The sequence below is a fragment of the Bos mutus genome, chromosome 28, assembly GCF_027580195.1.
Source record: "Bos mutus isolate GX-2022 chromosome 28, NWIPB_WYAK_1.1, whole genome shotgun sequence".
Classification (NCBI taxonomy): domain Eukaryota; kingdom Metazoa; phylum Chordata; class Mammalia; order Artiodactyla; family Bovidae; genus Bos; species Bos mutus.
Window position 1 is genome coordinate 15,415,669 of NC_091644.1, and position 15,285 is coordinate 15,430,953.

At 38.9% G+C, this 15,285-nt stretch overlaps 1 protein-coding gene and 1 pseudogene across 4 annotated transcripts in view; one reads left to right on the top strand and one right to left on the bottom strand.

The window, feature by feature from the left end:
* The window catches only part of ADK (adenosine kinase), a 549,091-nt gene that overhangs the window by 323,773 nt on the left and 210,033 nt on the right, over positions 1–15,285 (bottom strand). The gene's annotated exons all lie outside the window — the stretch shown is intronic.
* On the top strand, positions 1,196–2,006 carry LOC102277316 (axin interactor, dorsalization-associated protein-like; annotated as a pseudogene).

The following is a 15,285-nucleotide window of genomic DNA, read 5'->3' on the forward strand; positions in this document are numbered from 1 at the left end:
TTACAAAGGTTCCTTAAAAAACTAAGAATAGAGTTGCCATATAATCCTGCAATCCTACTCCTGGGAATATATCTAGGAAAACTCTTACTTAAACACCGTGATGTTCACAGCAGCGCTATTTAGAGTAACTAAGAGTGGCTCAGTCATTCAAGAACTCGCCCGCAATGCAGGAGACCCGCATTCGATCCCTGGGTTGGACGATTCCCTGCAGAAGGGAATGGCTACTCACTCCAGTTTTCTTGCCTAAACAATTTCATGGACAGAGGAGCCTGGCGAGTTACAATCCACGGGGTTGCAAAGAGTTGGACATGAGTGAGCCACTAACAAGATGTGGAAGTAACCTAAATGTCCAGGAAGTAAGTCAGATAGAGGAAAGCAAATATTACATGATGTCACTTATTTGTGGAATTTTAAAAGACGATACAAGTGAACTTACTTACAAAACAGAAATAGATACACAGACATAGAAAATAAGCTTATGGTCACCAACAGGATAAATCAAGAGTTTGGAATTAACTTCTATACACAACTACATAGAAAACAAGCAAACAACAAGGATCTATTGTACAACACAGAGAACAATATCCAGGATGCTGTGATAAACCATAATGGAAAAGAATCTAAAAAAAGAATAAATATATATAATAAATAAGTTTTATATATATAATCACTTTGATGTACACCTGAAACTAACACAACATTGTAAATTAATAACTCAATTAAAAAAAGGAAAGAAAAGATATTTCAGGGTGCAACTTAGTTTGGAAAACTGAGTTATTCTGCCTATTTACAAAGAGTATGGTTTTATACAAATTTCTACTCATCACTGGAATCAAGATTGCTGGGTGAAATATCAATAACCTCAGATATGCAGATGATACTACTCTAAAGGCAGAAAGTGAAGAGAAACTCTTAATAAAGAGCCTCTTGATGAGGGTAATAGAGGAGAGTTAAAAAGCTGGCTTGAAACTCAATATTAAACAAACTAAGACCATGGCATCCGGTCCCATCATTTCATGGCAAACAGAAGAAGAAAAAGTGCAAGTAGTGACAGTTTTTCTTTTCTTGAGCTCAAAATCACTACAGGTGGTGACTGCAGCCATGAAATTAAAAGACACTTGGTAAGGCAAATGGGCTTCGGCGGCTCCTTGGCAGGTGGCAGCAGTGGCCGTATCGCTTCCTCCTGGCCTTGTTAATGTCGGGGCCAGGCCTTGTTAATGACGCCCTAGAGCCCGGCCTTTCCTGGGGTAGGGGTGGGAGGGGACGGGGTGGGGACCAGACATGTCAGACATGTCAGAGGTGACTCGAAGTCTGCTGCAGTGCTGGGGCACCAATTTTAGGAGAGGCAGAAGATCTGAAGAAGCTAGAACCAATCCTAAAGAATATTCTTACATATAATAAAGAACTCCCATTTGATGTTCAGCCTGTCCCTTTAAGAAGAACTTTAGCACCTGGTGCAGAAGAGAATTCGGAATTTGAAGATGAAGAAGAGGGTGGTGCTGGAGCAGGGTCTCCTGATTTCTTTCCTGCCAGAGCTCCCAGTACTTAATTACCAAGGCTGCCATCAGAACCAGGAACGACATTACTACCAGAATTGAGAAAACTGGCCTAAAAGATGCCAGGCAATGCACTGATCCCTATATCACAGTTAGGGTAAAAGACCTGAATGGCACAAATTTAACTCCTGTGCAAGATACTCCTGTGGCTTCAAGAACAGGAGATACATATGCTCATTTTAATGTAGACATTGAGCTCCAGAAGCATGTTGAAAAATTAACCAAAGGTGCAGCTATTTTCTTTTAATTCAAACACTACAAGCCTAAAGAAAGGTTTACCAGCACCGAGTGTTTTGCTTTCATGGAGATGGCTGAAATTAAACCTGGGCCAACTGTAACAGAACTATACAAGAAACCCACTGACTTTAAAAGAAAGAAATTGCAATTATTGTCCAAGAAACCATTTTATCTTCATCTGCATCAAACTTTCCACAAGGAATGATCCTGACATGAGCACCCTGGAACTTCTGTGAATCTCACCACTCCATAGAATCCATCATAGCTCTGTGTAGCATACGAACCCCTCAATAGGCAGGAAGCAAGCCGGACACAGGTTGACAGACCAGAGTGAGTTCATTACAAGCTTTAGCACAGAATTCAAAGTCCAGCATCACTGACGAAACAGACTCCTTTGGATACAGCTTTATTGTAGATCTTGAAACATTTTCACTTTCTTATTAATTGCGCAATTAATAGTCTCTTTTCTAATCTACGACTACTCCCACCCTGCTTCCTGGAACAACACTGTTGTGGGTGGGATGTTCTTGTCTTCGAACGTAATATAGCAGTAAGAATGTGCTAGAATGTCCATTTCTGCTCCAATATGCTCTTTAGCAAACTTGGGGTTGATGTGGGGAGGAGAGCATGAGACTGCGTTAGAGGAAATGGGACCAATTATGCTGCCCAAGGTCAGTTTGGAAGTTTATAGCCTGCTCCTTAGAGACAGCCTCAATTCACCCCGATCTCATGGCTTTCCTGCCTAGAAATCATGTGCCTTGGCCAGTCTCCCACATGGGAGTATTTGCAGGTTGTAGCTGGGATTTTTCCAGATGACCAGATTGTTCTTCTGAAAGTGACCATATTTTTACTCATGTTGATTAGCTTTTTTCCTATATCATATTGTTACTCTTTCTGATAGTGATTCTAGAGTTAATGATGAAAGCATCTCAGAATAATTACAAATTCTTAGTGGAGTTATAATGTCTTCTAAATCATGTAATCTAAAAATAATTTGAGTCAGATGCTAATGAGATATTGCAGGAATAACTGCTATTTTTCTGACAACTGATTATGAAACCTTAAAACCTGCATACCTCTTCTACAGTGATGAGTATGCAAATCTGGAGATATTCTATTTTTTTTAATATAGGTGGATAGTATTGCAATTTATTTCCTATTTAGATATACTGACATTCATCCATATGGAAATATACAAGTCATTAGATTATTATAATATGACTATTTACATTCTTTTGACTTAATAATGGAGCCCAGATAAAACTTTCATAGTACATACACAGTGGATATTTTACACAGAACAAGAAGATTTGGGGTGGATGTTCTGTGGGTCAGACGTGGAGCCCACATGTTTAATATTCATTGTTTTAAATGACCAATGCTAGAATGCACAAAATGCAGTGCCAGTACGTGGCCTATTTTTAAATGAGTGTAACAAGCCTTACCTTGGACAACAGGTATCTCCTCACGGTAAGGAGCAGTGGCTGCATTTTGCTGGAGCAGCCTTGAAGAGATACCCCACGTCCAAGGTAAGAGAAATCCAAGTAAGACGGTAGGTGTTGCGAGAGGGCATCAGAGGGCAGACACACTGAAACCATAATCACAGAAAACTAGTCAATCTAATCACACGGACCACAGCCTTGTCTAACTCAATGAAACTAACCCATGCCCTGTGGGGCCACCCAAGACGGATGGGTCATGGTGGAGAGATCTGACAGAATGTGGTCCCCTGGAGAAGGGAATGGCAAACCACTTCAGTATTCTTGTTTTGAGAACCCCATGAAGAGTACGAAAAGGAAAAATGATAGGATACTGAAAGAGGAACTCCCAAGGTCGGTAGGAGCCCAACATGCTACTGGAGATAAATGGAGAAATAACTCCAGAAAGAATGAAGGGATGGAGCCAAAGCAAAACAATACCCAGCTGTGGATATGACTGGTGATAGAAGCAAGGTCCAATGCTGTAAAGAGCAATATCACATAGGAACCTGGAATGTCAGGTCCATGAATCAAGGCAAATTGGAAGTGGTCAAACGGAGATGGCAAGAGGGAATGTCGACATTCTAGGAATCAGTGAACTAAAATGGACCAGAACAGGTGAATTTAACTCAGATGACCATTATATCTACTACTGTGGGCAGGAATCCCTTAGAAGAAATGGAGTAGCCATCATAGTCAACAAAAGAGTCTGAAATGCAGTACTTGGATGCAATCTCAAAAACAACAGAATGATCTTTGTTCGTTTCCAAGGCAAACCATGCAATATCACGGTAAACCAACTCTATACCCCGACCAGTAAGGCTGAAGAAGCTGAAGTTGAACAGTTCTATGAAGACCTACAAGACCTTCTAGAACTAACACCCAAAAAAGATGTCCTTTTCATTATAGGGGACAGGAATATAAAACTAGGAAGTCAATAAACATCTAGAGTAACAGGCAAATTTGGTCTTGGAGTACAGAATGAAGCAGGGCAAAGGCTAATAGAGTTCTGCCAAGAGAATCCACTGGTCACAGGACACACCCACTTCCAACAACACAAGAGAAGACTCTACACATGGACATCACCAGACGGTCAACACGGAAATCAGGTTGATTATATTCTTTGCAGCCAAAGATGGAAAAGCTCTATACAGTCAGCAAAAGGAAGACCGGGAGTGACTGTGGCTCAGATCATGAACTCCTTATTGCCAAATTCAGACTTAAATTGAAGAAAGTGGGGAAAACCACTAGACCTTTCAGGTATGACCTAAATCAAATCCCTTATGAATATACAGTGGAAGTGAGAAACAGATTTAAGGGACTAGATCTGATAGAGTGCCTGATGAACTATGGACGGAGGTTCGTGACACTGTATACAAGACAGGAATCAAGACGATCCCCAAGAAAAAAAATGCAAAAAAGCAAAATGGCTGTCTGAGGAGGCCTTACAAATAGCTGTGAGAAGAAGAGAAGCGAAAAGCAAAGGAGAAAAGGAAAAATATAAGCATCTGAATGCAGAGTTTCAAAGACTAGTAAGGAGAGATGAGAAAGCCTTCCTCAGCAATCAATGCAAAGAAATAGAGGAAAACAATAGAATGGGAAAGACTGGAGATCTCTTCAAGAAAATGAGAGATACCAAGGGAACATTTCATGCAAAGATGGGCTCGATAGAGGACAGAAATGGTATGGACCTAACAGAAGCATAAGATATTAAGAAGAGGTGGCAAGAATACACAGAACTGTACAAAAAAGATCTTCATGACACAGATAATCACGATGGTGTGATCATTCACACTCACCTAGAGCCAGACATCCTGGAATGTGAAGTCAAGTGGGCCTTAGAGCATCATTACAAACAAAGCTAGTGGAGGTGATGGAATTCCAGTTGAGCTATTTCAAATCCTGAAAGATGATGGATTCTTTACCACTGACCCACCAGAGAAGCTCCCGTGACAAGCCCAGATAGCATATTAAAAAACAAAGATACCACTTTATCAACAAAGCATGTGAGATGAGTGCAATTGTGCAGTAGTTTGAGCATTCTTTGGTATTGCCTTTCTTTGGGATCAGATCTGATCTGATGCTAATGCTAAATCTAGGGATTTTTCTAAAATGTTCTATAACTTACATTACAAATGATTCCTCAAAACACAGGATTAAAAATACCCAAAATATCACATAAGGAGTGTCACTTAAAATCAATATTTGTGGATATTCAGTTCAGTTCAGTTCAGTCGCTCAGTCATGTCCGACTCTCTGCGACCCCATGAATTGCAGCACGCCAGGCCTCCCTGTCCATCACCAACTCCTGGAGTTCACTCAGACTCACATCCATCGAGTCAGTGATGCCATCCAGCCATCTCATCCTCTGTTGTCCCCTTCTCCTCCTGCCCCCAATCCCTCCCAGCATCAGAGTCTTTTCCAATGAGTCAACTCTTCACATGAAGTGGCCAAAGTACTGGAGTTTCAGCTTTAGCATCATTCCTTCCAAAGAAATCCCAGGGTAATTCTACAACAAGTATAAAGATACTCTCTAATTTTTTTTTTTGGCCAGCTTCATGGCATGCAGGATCTCAGTTGTTCAAGCAGGGATCAAAACCATGTCCCCTTCATTGGAAGCATGGAGTCCTAACCACTGGCCTGCCAGGAAATTTCCACAACTTTTATTCAAGGTCATTGTGCTTTTACTTTTCAATGTGTTCTAATTACACAAAACCTATATTGTTATAAAAAGAATTTCATCCTGAGATATTCCAGCCACAGCCTATCACATTTTTTAGTGTAACGTATGGGGATGAGAAGGAAAACATTCAGACTGCTCATGAGTCAAAGGTGAAAAGTGAAAGTAAAAGTCGTTCCATCGTGTCCGACTCTTTGTGACCCCATGGACTACACAATTGGTGGAATTCTCCAGGCCAGAATACTGGAGTGGGCAGCCTTTCCCTTCTCCAAGGGATCTTCCCAACCCAGGGATCGAACCTAGGTCTCCCATACTGCAGGCAGATTCTTTACCAGCTGAGCCACAAGGGAAGCCCAAGAATACTGGAGTGGGTGGCCTATCCCTTCTCCAGCGGATCTTCCCGACCCAGGAATCAAACTGGGGTCTCCTGAACTGCAGGCGGATTCTTTACCAACTGAGCTATCAGAGGGAGAGTCAAAGGTAAAAGAATGCAAATGTGATATAAAATATGTATTTGTCTCCTTTCATCAAATTCTAGCCACTAGCACAATATTTTCTGGTTATATTATCTACCTATAAAAAATGCCTCAGTTCAAAATACAAGTCTGCTACTTACTAACCATGAGACCCTGCACTACTTCTATAAAGAGCCATTAACTCAAAAACTATCAAGGGTCTCCTATTTAACTGTAGGTACATGGTAACAAAGTAGTCAGCCAGTGTTTGCCTGTTCATCTCTTTCTCCCTTTTTCTATATCCAAGCATGTGCATGCATGCATACTCACACACACACACTACGACAGAAGGACATGAGACCTCCAGATCGAGGCAAAAATGGCAGCAAAAGAAATATCTTAGTGCTGCCTTTTTGAGCACCAGTCCTCAGGGGACAGTGCAGTAAGGACAGGATGCTACTAGTGCCAGCGAAGTGCATCAGAGGACAGTAATTCCAAAATTTAGAAACCGATCTACATGCGGCAGCTGTTCCAAAGTGAAAGATTATTCATTACTATAGTATTACAGACAGTCCTTGACTTAGGATGGCTTGGTCTACAATTTTTGGACATTATGATGGTGGGAAAGCTATACTCATGCCTGGTAGTCCAGTGATTAGACTCCACGCTTCAATCTCTGGTCAGGGAACAAAAATCCCACATATGGCCGTGGACAAAAAGAGAAAGAAACTACTATGAATTCTGAATTTTCCCCAGGCTAGCAATGTTGTTCAGTCACTCAGTAATGTCCGACTCTTTGCAACCCCATTAACTGCAGCACACCAGGCTACCCTGCCCATCACCATCTCCCAGAGCTTGCTCCAACTCATGTCCATTGAGTCAGTGATGCCATCCAACCATCTCATCCTCTGTCATCCCCTTCTCTTTCTGCCTTCAGTCTTTCCCAGCATCTGGGTCTTTTCTAATGAGTTGGAACCTTGCATCAGGTGGCCAAAGTTTTGGAGCTTCAGCTTCATCATCAGTCCTTCCAATGAATATTCAGGGCTGGATTTCCTTTAGAATTGACTGGTTTGATCTCCTTGCAGTCCAAGGGACTCTCAAGAGTCTTCTCCAACACCACAGTTCAAAAGCATCAATTCGGCTCTCAGCCTTCTTCATTGTCCAACTGTCACATCCATACACGACTACTGGAAAAACCATAGCTTTGACTAGACGGACCTTTGTCAGCAAAGTAATGTTTCTGCTTTATAATATGCTGTCTAGGTTTGTCATTGCTTTTCTTCCAAGGAACAAGCATCTTTTGATTTCATGGCTGCCGTCACCGTATGCAGGGATTTTGGAGCCCAAGAAAATAAAGTTTGTCACTGTTTCCATTGTTTCCCTATCTATTTGCCATGAAGCGATGGGAGCAGATGCCATGATCTTAGGTTTTTTGAATGTTGAGTTTTTAAGCCAGGGTTTTCACTCTCCTCTTTCACCTTCATCAAGAGGCTCTTTAACTCCTCTTTGTTTTCTGTCATAAGGGTGGTGTCATCTGCATATCTGAGGTTACTGATATTTCTCCTGGAAATCTTGATTCCAGCTTCTGATTCATACAGCCCAGCATTTCTCAGTAAGTTGTATAATAACTCTCTCTAGATGCTGGGCAACTGCAAGTTGAGTGAAGTTTTAGTTACTTACTGCAGTGTTCTGCTTGGACTTAAAAAAATGCATTACAAATGCATATCGTAAACATAATCACAAAAAATGGAAGCAGTGGATGAAAAACGAGAAGCAATAACATACCTAGTAACTCACCTACAAATAGATCTTTCCCGTCAATATAATAGTTGCTTTTACTTAGATTAAAAAACAATATAAAATAAAATGGAGCAATGCCATGAAATTCAGGAGCTATATGGACCACAGAAATCAAGTCTAAAATAATTATCTATTTTATAATTATCTAGCTGATCCTGTTCACAGCACCAGTTGTCTTGCTGTTCACACTGAGCACACTGTTCACTGAACCCAGGGTAGGTGAGGCAGGAGCTAAGAGGCTGGAAGAAGACTCGAGGAGACGCAGGAACTGCTGCTGTGCTTAGTTGCTCAGTAGTGTCCGGCTCTTTGAGATCACATGGACTATAGCCCGCCAGGCTCCTCTGTCCATGGGCATTATTCAGGCATAAATACTGGAGTGGGTTGCCATATCCTCCTCCAGGGGATCTAACCAACCCAGGGATTGAACCCAGCTCTATTACATTGCAGGAGGATTCCACACCATCTGAGCCACCACTGAAGCCCAAGAATACTGGAGTGGGTACCCTATCCCTTCTCCAGGGGATCTTCCCAACCCGGGAATCATACCAGTGTCTCCTGCACTGCAGGCAGATTCTGTACCAGCTGAGCTACCAGGGAAGCCCAGGAACTACAGACACGTTTATTCTCACCTGGCTGGCACAGCAGCCATAACACAGCCTCTCTCCTGGCTGATGCAGCAGCTATAACATAACCATAACATAATTATAACATAGCAAAAACATAGTCCCATATAACATATCTACGATGTAGCTCCAATGTAGCCATGATGCAGCAGCAGCCAGGGCTTTCATGGTGAAGCTCATGTAGGCATATGGCACAAAGCCCCCATGACCAAGCGAGTACCTCGTGATACACATGTGCAGTGTTATAAATGACCTCAGCTGTTACACAGCTGTGCAAAGTCAGTGTTTCCAGAATATGGGGCGAGAGGGCGTGAGAGCGTGGGGCAACAGAGCCTGACTGGCACCATCTTGTTAATTTCCCCACAATAATCATATCTAATTAATTATGAAGTATTATTAAATTATTAAATAGTTGAATCACTTGCCCAAGATCACTCAGCTACTTGCTGGCAGAGCATGGAGTAGATTTTCTACTTTGTGAGTTCCCATCAGGCCTTTGACTGTTTCTATCATCCCAGATATTTATAACGTTTTCCATAAGACTATACAAATAATGTCTTCAGCTCTAAATAGCCATAAAAGAGTTAAAGTTCATCATGTTTTTGATACGATATGACATTCATTTAAAAACAATAATTCTTTTCATACCTACTTTAGGACTCCATGGATAATTATCAAAGCATACTAAGGATGAAGGAACTGTGTTATAGGGGTATCTTTACTATTTATAAAGGAATTGTATTGAGGCCCAGAGATGCAATTTATCCAGCTAAAAAAACTCACATAGGCACTAGAATATTTCTGTGAGAGTCAATGAAGCTGTGCATGTGATTCATTTCAGGGCAGCATAGGATTTGCTGAACGGATAAGAATATAGAAATTACCAGCTTGCCTCTGGCAGTAAACTTACTCCAGATGCTCAAGAGAATGATGAGTTCATTTTTTCCTATTCCCATATGAAACTTCTGCTTAACAGTGGTAATCAGTAGAAAAACTAAAAAAGCCACAGGTTTACTTGCCTGCATTACAAGTCTTACACTAATTTGTTAAATACATATTTTGACCACTATTTTAAAGTGAGGATTTTTTGAAAAAGGAAAACTTTTTTAATGTAGAATGATTAACAGTGTTTATAAAATCTTACTTCTTCTCCATACATAAAAATTTTTATGTATGTAATCCAGAAAAACTATTTTTTTAATCCCTAAGGAACTCTATACACAAAATTAGACATTTCAAAAACAAGATTGCTTCTTTAAAACATTATGAAACACTTTTATAATTTGTATTTAAGTGATTTTAGTGTTCTCAGTTTTTAAGAACTTTTTTTAAAGGAAAAAAAATGTAAGAAATGTATCTCAGAAGCAACTGATTAGAGACTGGAAATCAGTGAAAATTTAGACTAGCTTGCAGTAACTACAAGCTAATTAAACAATTACATTGGATTAGGCCAATCCATGTTAAATTACACACTATTATGACTTAAAAGCATTTATCAATATGCAACAAACTGTCAATATAAAAATTTAAACTATCAGAGAAAAATCTAAATGATACATAAATTCAACTAAAAATATATTTAACATTATAGTATTTCTCCATGCCAGAAGATCACATTATAAGATATAACTATTCAATATAATAAAAATCCAGTGTTCAGGAAACTTCAAATCACTATTTTTTAATTCATTTCATGACATGAAAATAAGGGAAATGAATTTACAACTCGAAAAATAACAGAACTTTCAAAATACAATGAAACTTAATATTATTAAATATTTCTTTGATGGCCTTAGTAAAAACAAGCTGAATTTTATAGAAAAAGTAGGAAACAATTTGTGGACTAGTATACTGATTCATGGAAATAAAATAATGAGACAAATCTCACATTTTCATATCAATAGTTCTGATACTTTTATATAAAAATATTTATGTTTGTCTAGAAGAACCACACCTTACATCAAAAGCTACAAACAGATTGAATGTAAAATGGTGGGAAGTGATGTATCATGCAAATATCCAGAAGAGACCTGAAATGGCTATTGTAATGAAAAAACAGACATAAAAATTAATTAGGTAACTCAGATAAGATGGGTAATATAATGAATAGAATGACCACAAACTACTGAAACTGACTCACGAATAAACACGTAATCTTTAAAAACCAATACAACTAGTGAAGTAATTAGTAATCAAAAACTACCCACAAACGAAAAAGATCAGATGACTTCACCACTGAATTCTAACAAATATTTAAAGAAGAATTTTAAAATTCTCCACAGATTCTTCCAAAAAACAGAAAAAAAAGACAAACCCCAATTCATTTTATAGAGCAGTATTACCACGATACCAAACCACAGACAGAAATAAGGTAATTACAGACCAATACGTCTTATGAATATAATGTAAAAATCCTCAGTAAAACATTAGCAAAAACAAATCCAGCAATGTATAAAAATGAATTATATAATATATCCAATGAGATTTAATCCCAGGAATGCAAGATTGGCTTAACATCTCAAAACCAACTAATGTTATATATCATATCAACAGTATAGAAAACAAAACTCATATGCTTATGACAACAAACGCAGAAAAGACACCTGGCAAATCTAACACTCTTTCAAGTTTAACAGATTCAACAAACTAGTAATAGACAGGAACTTCTTGAATATGATAAAGAACATTTAAGAAAAATACACAGTAAACATCACTGTGAATGACAGGATACTTGGCCCTCAGACAAGGAACAACACAAGGATGTTTACTCTCATCACTTCAACATTATACTAGATCCCTGCTTATTTAGCTTATATGCAGAGTGCCTCATTTGAAATCCCAGGCTGGATGAAGCACAAGCTGGAATCAAGATTGCTGGGAGAAACAGCAACAATCTCAGATACGCAGATGATACCACTTTAATGACAGAAAGTGAAGAGGAACTAACAAGCCTCTTGATGAAGGAGAAAGAAAAGAGTAAAAAAGCTGGCTTAAAACTCAACATTCAAAAAACAAAGATCATGGCATCTGGTCCTATCACTTCATGGCAAACAGATGGGGAAAATGTGGAAACAGTGTCAGATTTCATTTTCTTGAGCTCCAAAATCAGTACGGATGGTGACTGCAGCCACAAAATTAAAAGATGCTTGCACCTCGGAAGAATAACTATGACAAACCTAGACAGTGTATGAAAAAGTAGAGACATCACTTTGTCAACAAAGGTCTGTACAGTCAAAGCTATGGTTTTTCCAATAGTCATGTATGGATGTGAGAGCTGGACCATGAAGAAGGCTGAGTGTCGAAGAACTGACGCTTTCAAACTGTGGTGCTGGAGAAGACCCCTCAGGGTCCCTTGGACAGCAAGGAGATCAATCCAGTCACTCCTATAGGAAATCAATCCTGAATATTCATTGGAAAGACTGACATTGAAGCTGAAGCTTCAATACTTTGGCCACCTGATGTGAACAGCTGACTAATTGGAAAAGACCCTGATGCTGGGAAAAACTGAGGGCAAGAGGAGAAGCGGGCAACAGAGGATGAAATGGTTGGATGACATCACTGTATTCAATGGACAAGAGCAAACTCAGGGAGATAGTAAAGGACAGAGAAGACTGGGGTGCTGCAGTTCATAGGGTCACAGGAGTCAGACACAACTTAGCCACTAAACAACAACAACAAAGAGGCACTAGTCAAGGCAAGTAGGCAAAAGAAACAAATAAACAAATGGGTTCCAAACTGGAAAGGAAGAAGGAAAAGTATTTGTACTGTGTTGACCAAAAAGTTTGTTTGGGTTTTTCTGTACAATGTTATGGAACACTCAAATGAACTTTTTGGCCAAACTAATAGATAACATATTTAGTACATTGAAAACCGTAGGGAATTCACTGAAAAATATAAGAACTTAGTTCAGAAATATTAGAAATGAGTTCAGAAAAGCTACGGGAAATAAGATCAAAATTTAAATAATGAATTCTATCTCTATACACTTGCAATGAACAACCGAAAAATGAAATTTAAAAAGTAATTCAATTTACAATAACACCAAAATGAAAAAATATGGACGTCCTTGGTGGTCCAGTCATTAAGAATCTGCTGGTCAATGCAGGGAACACGGGTTTCATCTCTCTGCTGGGAAATTCCCACATGCTTGGGAGTAACTAGGCCCATGAGCCCAATAATGAGCCTGTGCTCTAGATCCCTCGGGGCACAACTACCGAGCCCACAAGCAGAAACTACTCAAGCCCACGCGCCTAGAGCCTGTGCTCCACAACAAGAGAACTACCACAATGAAAAGCCCAGGCACTGCAGTGAGAGCAGCCCCCACTTGCCGCGGCCAGAGAAAGCTTGCACACAGCAATGAAGACCCAGCACAGCCAAAAACAAATTATTTTTTTAAATAAAATATATTTGGAAATACTTTCTTTTAACGTGAAAAACTTCTGAAAACTATAAAACACTGTTGAAAGAATTTAAAGATCTAAACAAATGAAAAAACATCCCACTTTTTCAGAGTCAGAAGACTTCACACAGTTAATATGGCCAGCAATACCCACATTGATCCTAATCAGAGTCCAAGCTGTATTTTTTGTAGAAATGTGCAAGCTGACTCCAAAATTCATGTGGAAAACACATGAAGGAGAACCAGAGAGTGATAGCTGAAGAGTATGGGGTTTCTTTTTGAAGTAATAAAAAGGTACCAAAATTGACACTGGTGGTGGCCACACATATTTGTGAATATAGGGAAAACCATGGAACTGTACCCTTTCAATGATTAAAAGTCTGGCAGACGAACTATACCTCAATAAAATTATTTTTTTGAAGCAGCATGAGAACAAAGGTTTAAAAAGTTAAAGCACAGTTTTAAAAGTACCAAAGAGTGGTAAAATTTGTGCTAAGTACATATTTTACTGTTCTGAGTCTTTTAAAATTTGAAAATACCCATATAGCAACAATTAACTATAACAGCACAAACTGAGCGTGCTAGTCTTGCATTTTTCATAAGTAAACAACTGTCAAACAATTTTCAATAAAATGACAGTCAAATAAATACATATACAAAACCCCAAGAATAGTTACTTGTGTTATGTAAGGAGCTGCATGACATGGGGAACTATTAGGAGAGCTAACACATGGTGGATTTTCCAACAAGTCAGTCCAAACATATATAAAACTCTGAAGAGGCCACAAATAGCAAAACAAAACCAGAGACAGCAAGAAGCAAAAGTAATAATTTTGGAAATTATTTCAATGTACACAATATAGTATGGCAAGTGTAAGAAATCTTGGGAAAAGGATGATAAAAATTAAAATTTAAATGTTAAAAAAACATTAGGACATTGCATCAAATATACTTGTGTTAGTATACTATAAAAGGAAGAAAAAAACTGTAACTTCGGATATCACAAAGGTCATATGTGTGCATGCTAAGTCACTTCAGTCGTGTCCAACTCTTTGCAACCGTTTGGACTACAGCCCACCAGGGTTCTCTCTCCATGTGATTCTCCAGGCAAGAATACTGGAGTAGGTTGCCATGACCTCCTCCAGGGGTTCTCCTCAACCCAGGGATAGAACCCACATCTCTTATGTTCCCTGCATTTTCAGGCAGGTTCTTTACCAGTGGTGCCACCTGGGAACTGTACCTTTGGATATCACAAAGGCCAGAGCACAAGAAAATGAGGACAAATGTTCATCATTCAGGCCAGTCATAAAATTTTTCTTATTGTAAATTTCTGACATAAAGGATAATGGTGTATGTCTAATGAATAGTTTATTAAGAAATATTTCTTATGGAAGAAGGTTGTACTGTTTTTTTAAAAAAGCATTTGAAAGACAGTGTCCAATGTTCTGCATATCACATTAATCCTGGTATAATTAGCAAATGGACAATTAAATTGCTCTTACAAAAATCTGACAGTGTATTTTAATTTTTCAAAATTATATACAATACTTAAAATTCATAATACATAACATGTAATAAAAGTGATTAAAACAGTAAGAAAGCACATGAGTAGAAAAAAATTCTCCCACAAATAGTAATTTCTTAGTTTTCCTCCCCTGGCTGCCAGTTTTATATATTTTCTTCCAGAATTTCCAGTGTTATGTTTATTTATTTCTTGACTCTATTTTGATCCCCTGGTCTTTAATCTATTGTATCTAGATATACATAATAAAACTATATATTCTAGACTTCCCAGAATAATCCATATTTCTACTCACTTTATCAAAACAAATGGTACATAGGCCCTCATTTTCATAAAAGATGAAAATGCTTAGTTTTGAATAGTAATAGAGTTCCCAAGGAGAAGGCAATGGCACCCCACTCCAGTACTCTTGCCTGGAAACTCCCATGGACGGAGGAGCCTGGTAGGCTGTAGTCCATGGGGTCGCGAAGAGTCGGACACGACTGAGCGACTTCAATTTTACTTTTCACCTTCATGCACTGGAGAAGGAAATGGC